Genomic DNA, 8,641 nt, shown 5'->3' on the forward strand with positions numbered 1-8,641 from the left:
ATCAGGTGCTCTGATAATGAGGGACACATAAGATTAAGAGAGAACAATCACATGCCTCAACTGCATTTTAATAACTATTGTGCAAACGTAATTGAGTTGAAAGACCTGTAGTGTCTCGAAGACGTACAAAACCATTTAAGCACTAGTTGTTATTAGTAGCCTATATTTGTTTAATGTTACCAGCCATCTTATCAAATCATAGGCTATGTTAGGTGTTCATAATAAGAACATACTTTTTACCTTTCCTTTAGATTATCAGCTTATGTTGGACAACTGCTTCTTGTCTCCACTGCTGAAGTGGAAAGGGATTTGAAACTGAATAAGGCTTTCTAACTTCAGCCAAAGGCAGAAGGACTATGGAAGCTGATTCGCTTTACAGCATCCCCAAATCAAGTAGCATTCCAAAGATGGAAAACAAAGTCACCTTCAGCACCAGAAGAGAGGAATAAAAATGAGCTTTTGCAGCTAGAAAATAAAACTGAAGGTCTGTCAAGAAAACAATTGTTAAGAAAGGCATGTCATTGCTTGTGACTAACACAACAATATCAGGAGTGAAAAGTCCAAATTCCCATCTTCCTGTAAATACATGTAATACATGAACCAAGAAAGAATACACTACGTGACTTCTCCATCAAATTTAGAGCACTGCCATCAATAATGAGGTTGAACTGACACTTCTATTATGATTCTGATTGCTTATGGAATTTTGCAGTTATGCTGACTTTTTTTAAAAATGAGAACACTTTCAAAATGCATTTTTAATGCAGAGGAAAAATGCATTCCAGATATCAGCCAAGTGAGAACAGAAAAGTCCCCTTTTCGGGGTTAGTAATAATGTTTTTGCATATTAATGAAATGTTGTTGTAGTAATTAGAAACAATACTTTGAACTTTTCTATAATTTTGTGCTCAAGGATCTCATGCATTTTACAAATAATAAGTATGTCTCCTCAGCCTTCCTACCAGAAGAAAAACTATTGAGATGTGCAATAGACATCTGTGCCTCTGGAGTCAGGTGTGAGAGACAGATATGTAATAAAATATTATATCTGCAAAATAGATAAATATCCCATCTCCTCATCTCACAGACCACTGGAAAAAATGAATTAGTGTCTGCGAAGAAGTCATAACTATTACCAAAAAAACACAGCTGAAATAATTCTGTATTCACAGTAGGAATGGTTAACATGCAGTAGATAAACTATTCAACATGCACTAGAAAAGAGTAAGAAAACAAAATCCATAAAAACTCCATTGCCAAATGAGATGGAATCTCTTAAAAAATAGTGTGTGATCATATTATTAGCTGTAAGTCTGGCATTTCTAAATTTGAGTAACCTAATATTCTTTGAACTAATTTTGTACATGTAATTTCTTATGTTTGAAAACAAATAGAGAAAACAAGAGCAGAATTTCATATTGGCAATCACATGAATCCTCTGAAATATTTCGAACTATCATACAGAATTTTGCTACATGGATCAATGAAATAAATAACCGTGATTGTTTGTCATCATATGTGTGAAATAGAACTAAATGAAGCATACATTTTTCCACAGGATTTAAAGATACTTGATGACAGAAAAGGAAGGGGGACACGCAGGAAACTTGGGTTCTATTCCAAGGTTCATAGGTAAATGACCTCTAGTGAGCACAGACGACTTCTTGTTACTCCAAAGCCTGGTCCTCTTTTCCTTGTCCTTTAAATTTACCTCTGGTCACTCTTTCCTACTCCCATCTCTTCATCCTAGCCCTGTTCTCTTTAACTACCAAATCCCAGCCCCTGGTCCATACATTTCCCATGCCAGTTCCAGTTTCCTACCCCAAATTGGCTCAGAGCCCAAACCTTTGGCCTTAACATCTTCTTTCACTCAATTCCTGTCTTATCGGGTGGGCTGTTACTCCTCCACCTCAGCCTTCAGACCTCCCTTCCATTTCTGTTTTCAGCTCCCTTCCATCAGCCCTTCCACTGGTGTCCTTGTTTCTCTTTTTTGACTTCTCATTCAGTTTCAGTCTCCCTTCCATGACTTCTAGCCTCACAACACACTCCTGAATGAAACTAAAAAAAACCCCAGTTAGTGGGAAACAGAAACACAGGATAGAAAACTTCAGTCCAAACAATAAAGTTTGGTAAGATAAGAAGCAATTGTAAATAGGGTCCTGTAAAAAGCCTCCCTCTTGCTGCAGAACTTTAACAATAGATGATATTTCCCCCTACACCCAAAATATAAAGACAGTTGTGTGGGAGGGTTAAAGAGGGAAGAGTTGCTGCTGCCATTGATATCTGAATCTCTGTGAATTATAAACTAGCATGAAAGTTCTCTATGGTGGCCAAGTGAGAGAAAGGACTCTGAGCCAAGGTACATAAAAATCTGTAAAAAATATTGATATAATTGTATAACAAATCAGCATTTGATTTTTAAAAAATACTCTTAGGACTAAATCTAAATTATTGGCCGAAGAGGTTGAACCAAATAAAGAAAATTAATAAGCTTCAGTTCAAATTTACAGTGAAAACAGTAGGAAGATGTTTTATTGTATTATTTGTTCACTGATATCTAGAAGTCAGTGCTTCACACCTGTTTTCTTAAGGTCTTTTTCTTTAATCTTCTGTTTCAGGCAGGGTAAATTCAAACTGTAATAGAAAGTGACAATTCATTATAAGCTTATGAATCCATAATTTTCTATTTTGTGTATTAATGTAGAATCGATGCTGAAAAGATCAAGCAACTTGCATGTTTTACAAGTGCTCTCTCCGATGGATATCTTGCTTAAAGGGTCTAAAATAATAGGCCAATCATTTCTAACTTCCTTGCAATTGAGTAACTTAGTTTCAGAATTGTCCCTGTAATAATCTCTACATGCAGAAACTACATACTTACTAGAATCCTTTAAAATTTGTATCCTCCAAGTAAATAGCATTAAAACATACAATGGTATCTCTAAAATTACAAATAATTATATTTTACAAGCAGAGTGAAGAAAAGCTAAGTTAAATGATTGAGGCAGTGTCACACTGTAAATTTTTGGTAAGTAAGGAGCATGCTATTTCTGTGCCTAAAGCTCAGCTGAGTAAAAAGAATTTTCCGCTCTGAAAAGGAAAAAGAAATGAAAACCACTCCACAAAGACAAAGTGCAGTCAAGACTATTTGGCTAAGTTAATTGTTGGAAACTATATTATCCATCTTATTATTCTATTTCTAGATAGACAAGTTAGTGTAAAAGGGTGAGATTTGCTTAAGTGAGCCATTATTCTGAAATATTTACCAATAACCGCACAGAAAACACTGTAGATACTGAGGCCATTACACATACAAACACAAACTACTTATCAGAGTTCCATCCTCACCTCAAAATTACCAGTGTCAACGCTTAAAATAAATCTTTCTAACCTCATTCTGTTTCACTGATTCTCCCTCGTCCTTTAAATTTTGACTGAAACCTCTTCTTACTTCCTGATGCTCAAAATTACTTTCTCCTTCTTCATTATTTAGCTCTGTAAAGCAAAGAAGAGACAGTATAAAGGCAAAATCTATACTATATATTGACTGGGGGAATCAATTAAAGAATAATGTGTATGAAAGACAGTTAAAATTACTAGAAAAATTGGTAGGCTCTAGAGTGACATGAAAAAATTATAACAATACTTTATACATGTGTTCATTTTCATAGAGAGGGTCTCAAAACACAAACACTTTTGCAAACAAGTGTCAGACAACTCCACCATTATCACAAATTTACAGAGAGTTCAACTGAAGCACACACTGGAAAAGCAATTTGCTTACAGCTGTACATCAGCTGAACTGAGAGCAGAACCCAAGATGTATCATATCCTCTTGACAGATTTCAGTCCTTCACTAATGCACAAGAGTCAAATAACACAGTGCTAAAACAGACACTCCTCTTTATAATGCTCCTAGCACCGTCCTCCTTTTTCAGTCCTCTGAGTGACAGCATCTCACTGTACTGCAAGTATGCACCCCTTAAACTTCTGTTCCCCTTTCAGTTTTGAACCTTATGCTGTCATCTGCCTTCCTTAAGCGCCTACTACTCATGTGTGATAAAACATGTTGTCTACACTAACCCTGATGTCAGTTGGAGCTGTTACTCCTAATCAGGGCTAGTTACACCATCTTGGCATGAAAATTTTGTTTAATTGCATAATTTGCCACCAGATTACTCTTTAAGGTAATTTATGCAGCTCTTTGCCTATTAATAATTAGATTATGCTCTTAAGGAAAAACATTCCATGTAGGTCTGAGGGTGAGGATTGATGCTGATCCAGACAGCTCTATTGATAGTTCATAATTAATTTTCTGTTTCTTAGGAGCTTGGCTGGTAGAAATGTGTCCCACAACTGTTAATATGAATGCTTGTTCTCAGCAATTAAGTAGCAGTCAGTGCAGAGGTACAATTCACTTTCAGTTGTCTGCAACTGGAATGGCTAAATCAGAAGGTTTAGCTTCTTCCTCAAGTCCCCTTTGCTCTAAGCTGTATTCAGTCAGAGGAACTCTTAATTTGCTGGAAAATTAAACCAGCCCAGTTCTGCTGGCCAGTACATTGTGGAGTCAGGATAATTAAATGAGAGGCTGTATGATTTTCACATTAATTGTAGTTTAGATGAAGATTACAATTATTTTTAATGATTACAAGAATTGTTACTGTTCTAATTATTGCATAGTACAGCATATGTATATTTATGTTTATGACTTCATTGGGAAGGCTTGAAAACAGTTATAAGAAATAGAAAGCCAAAGACGCAGTTCCATGGCACCAAGTATTTTGGAAAGGGGCTTTAAGTACAGCCAAAACAATCTCTTGGAAGCCAATATGAGTGCCAGTAAGTCAGTTAAAGATTTGCAGAAGAGTCTGGGTTGCAAGCATCTGAGAAAGTTGGCAGGTTTTACCAGACTTGGTAGAGCTAGAGCTTCACTGCCGAAGTGATTCATATTCACAAGGATGATAGTTCAGCACTCAGAGAATAGAAGTATCCTGTTATGGATACAGTTCTGAAAGCTGCTCCTGAAATACCTAGATAATTTGTCTTATACATGTCCTGCAAAGGCCTTTGATCTGTGTTTGTTTTTCTGAAAGCTGAATGACCTCATTGTTAGGTTGAAACACACTCCTCGCTCAGCAGAGAGAACTGTTGCAGGCATCTGTGTAGTAACTTAAATTGATATTAGCAATAGTGGAGAGAGAGGGCAACATATTTTATGAGGTCCAAACCACTAGCTCTTACTAGAAGAAGAGGTCTGTGTTTTATAATTGGAATGGGAAAACAAGGTGATGTGGTTTTCTTCTGACATAAAAGATGATGCACATGATCCACTCATCAGTGAAGAGCCTCCTACTCCCACTTCAAGTCCTGTTTCTGAACATCTCATCAAAAGAGAATGTTTTTTTATTTCAATCCTCCAGCAATTACATAGTTAATTCAGTCACTGAGGTAGATAACTCAAAGTTCATTTCTAAAGTTTCATGTAAATCATTCCAAATAATTGGAACAACAGGGTACGCTAATTATTATCACCCCAAAATCATGGCAAGTACAAATTAATTGCATGATATAAATGAGTATACTAACTGATAAAAAAAGATTTTGCCACTTCATAACATTTAAGCCCTCTTTGAAGCCAAATTTCATTAAGTTTCGAGAAAGAATCCACCCTTACTCCAATTCCGGTTCAGATCTGCCCTATACTCAGTAAGTATGAGTGGAAGATTGTGTAAGACTGAGCATAAAGCTGTGATAAGTAATTTTATTTGTTCTAAATTGGTGTAGTAATACTTCTGAGTAGAAAATTGTTATCTGAGTTCTGAATAATAAGAGAAAAATCTCCAAAGGTAAAGTAACAATATGAAATACAAAAATAACTGAGATTGTTCTATATTCCTAAACATCTCTTGAACACTTAATTTGGGAATACTCAGTTGAAAAGGTGAACTGAACCACTCCTGGATTTGATTCTCTGATAAATCTCTTTTTCCCATGGTTGTTGAATTCTAGTATGAACAGAACCTCAATGGAAACAGAGAGAGGGAGGATAACATGGGAAAAAAAAACCCAGAGGGATAAAGAGAGTCAGAAAGAAAAACGAGGATGGGAATTCAGGTTTTGGAAGAAAATAGCTATTAGCAACTGAACAAGGTCCATAAAGACATTTTGAAAGAGAAATACCTATTAGACTAGAATTAGACATTCCTCCATCCTGGGAAGCTGTAGGACTTACATGAGGTCTCCCTTTTGAACACAGTGTTGACAACCTCACAAAGTCTTGAATCAATCTGCAAAACCATGCCATTTACCACTGTATTTGGTTTGGTTTTGTTGGTTTTTTTTTCTTGTATGTCTTCTGCTTAAACCTAACTTAATTAGAGAACAAGGTCTATACAGCTATGCTGTTTGTGGGTCTGTCAATCTTTCAGTAATAAATTTTTAATACACTGCTTGGTTTCAACCACGTCACATGTTGATTAGCTGACCGATGTGTACACACTATCTGGCCAACCAACTGATGGCTTTTGAGCTGAGATTCTCCCATCTTTCCCTCATTAGAGACTCCTTCCTCAGTCACAGAAACACAGTCCCCATGTCTTTAAAAGACTAAGTTACTGTGTTAAAATGAAACTCTCTCTGAATCAAATGACCAGGAGATTGGTCTCTAAAAAAGACCTCAAGTATCACAAAAGTCATGATTAAGTCCTAACACGTAGTGACACTATTGACATAACTGAGGTAAAAAGGCTGCCTTCTGGTCTTTGGTAACCATTTTCCTGTATATATTCTGAATAAATTAATCCTCAATGTTATAATAAAACAATTGATCTGATTAAATCTGATTTATCTGAACAACACAAGTGATGAAATTATGACTCTCGTAAAATATCATAGTAATCTGGCCTTTTTCTTTGTTAGTGTTCAACACTCACATCACTGTCATTCATCCTCTCACTTTGTGTCGTGCAACATCAAGTGTTGAGCCTGTTTTTGAGGTCCCTAAAGTCAAATTCTCAGATTGCTCAATCTTAAGGCACTCAACAGTTGAATAATTTGAATCTTCCCTGGCTATTCACATATACATCTAAATATTAGGAACGCAAATCTGTAATTCAGCAGACAGACTCTAACTGAATTTCTGCATTCATTTCAATTGGTGCTAAGTCGGATTTGATTTCACAAAATAAAATCAACCAACCAACTGAAGAATATTTATACTTTTTAGCAAGTACAGTCAAATACCCTGATGTAGGGGAACTGTATGTAGTACTCAAAGGTATCAGTGTCAGGGCTTTAGGTGACCACCAACAGGCCCTGACCAGCATCACCTGGGTCCTCACCACACCCTCACCCTCTGCTCATTGGTCCAGGAGCCACATTTAAGCTCACACCAGGGCAGCCTACCCTTCCCTAAGTTATGCCAGAGGTATGCTTGTGTTCAGTCTAGTCTCCTGCTGGCCTGGATTGCTTGCTGGTCCTCCTGGATGAACTTTAGACCTATGCTGTAGGTAACTTGCCTCCCATCCTGTCTCCTGGATGGCCCCTGGACTTTACTCAGTATCTTACCTTGCTTGGGACTGCTGATGGCACCTGTCACTGTCACCAGCCTGGCCATGTTCAGATCCTGCAGGACTGCACCCTGGTTGGTGAGGACGCTACCCGTCCCTAAGCTGCCATTACTCCTGGCACTTGCTGTTGCCAGGCAGCTAGAAGACATGAAACTCCCACTTGCCCGGAGTTCATCTTAAGGCCAGACCTGAAATTAAAATGTAAAGTGTTAGTTGAATTAATATGCTCTTATTAATTCAAGTCAAGCTCTACTGATATTGCAGAACTTCCTTTCTCTCTAAAACCTGAACTTTTCCTTGAGAAGGTCACTTGTGTGGCAAAGCACTTGATCCAGGCTCTCTTATGATCTAGTGAGCAGACTGAGGACCAGGTCCTTGGAGCGGGCAGAGTCTACCCATTGCTCTCCCAGAGGCTTTTTATTATCCTTCCTCCCATGAGCCAAATCACATGCAGAGGTGCACATGACACGCACGTGTGCTATCTTGAGCAAAGATCTACCCACGGTTCCCTCAGGAGAGGCCCTTTCATAAAAGTAACAGAATGACTGCCTGGGCCTCACTTTTTTTTTTTTTTTAAAATAAGTGGCCTAAAATACTAAAAGGAAATGCCCTCTGAAACGAGTAGGAGACCGGTCTCTCAGGAACACGAAATATTATGTGGAGTTTTTACCCCCCATAAAGCCAAAGGGTCCTGAGCCCAACTGAGGTGTGATCCCTCTCAATTACCTCTGTGCTTCGGCTGTCCTGAGACACCACCGAGGCTTATGGGTGGGGGCAGACCCCCGAAGTCTCTCCTCGACGTGGGACCGAGCACTGAGGGGAAAACCAAGCTCCAGGGAGAGACGCCGGACTGTTGCCTTTGAGGTGAGCAACCCCGGGGGCGGTCAGCCCCACACGGCCCTCTCCCTCCCTTCCCGAAGGGCGGGAGGCGCTCCGCTCTCTCCCTCACCTCACAGGGCGCGGGCGGCTCCCGCCCCTGCCCGCCTTGCGGCGACCCCGGGGGTGGCGGGGGGCGCGGCGGTTCCCGCCCGCAGCCAGCCTCGCCCGCCGCCAGTGCAGCCCCCCTGTCCGCC

The sequence above is a fragment of the Aquila chrysaetos genome, chromosome 12 (genome assembly GCF_900496995.4).
Source record: "Aquila chrysaetos chrysaetos chromosome 12, bAquChr1.4, whole genome shotgun sequence".
In the NCBI taxonomy this organism is placed as follows: Eukaryota; Metazoa; Chordata; class Aves; order Accipitriformes; family Accipitridae; genus Aquila; species Aquila chrysaetos.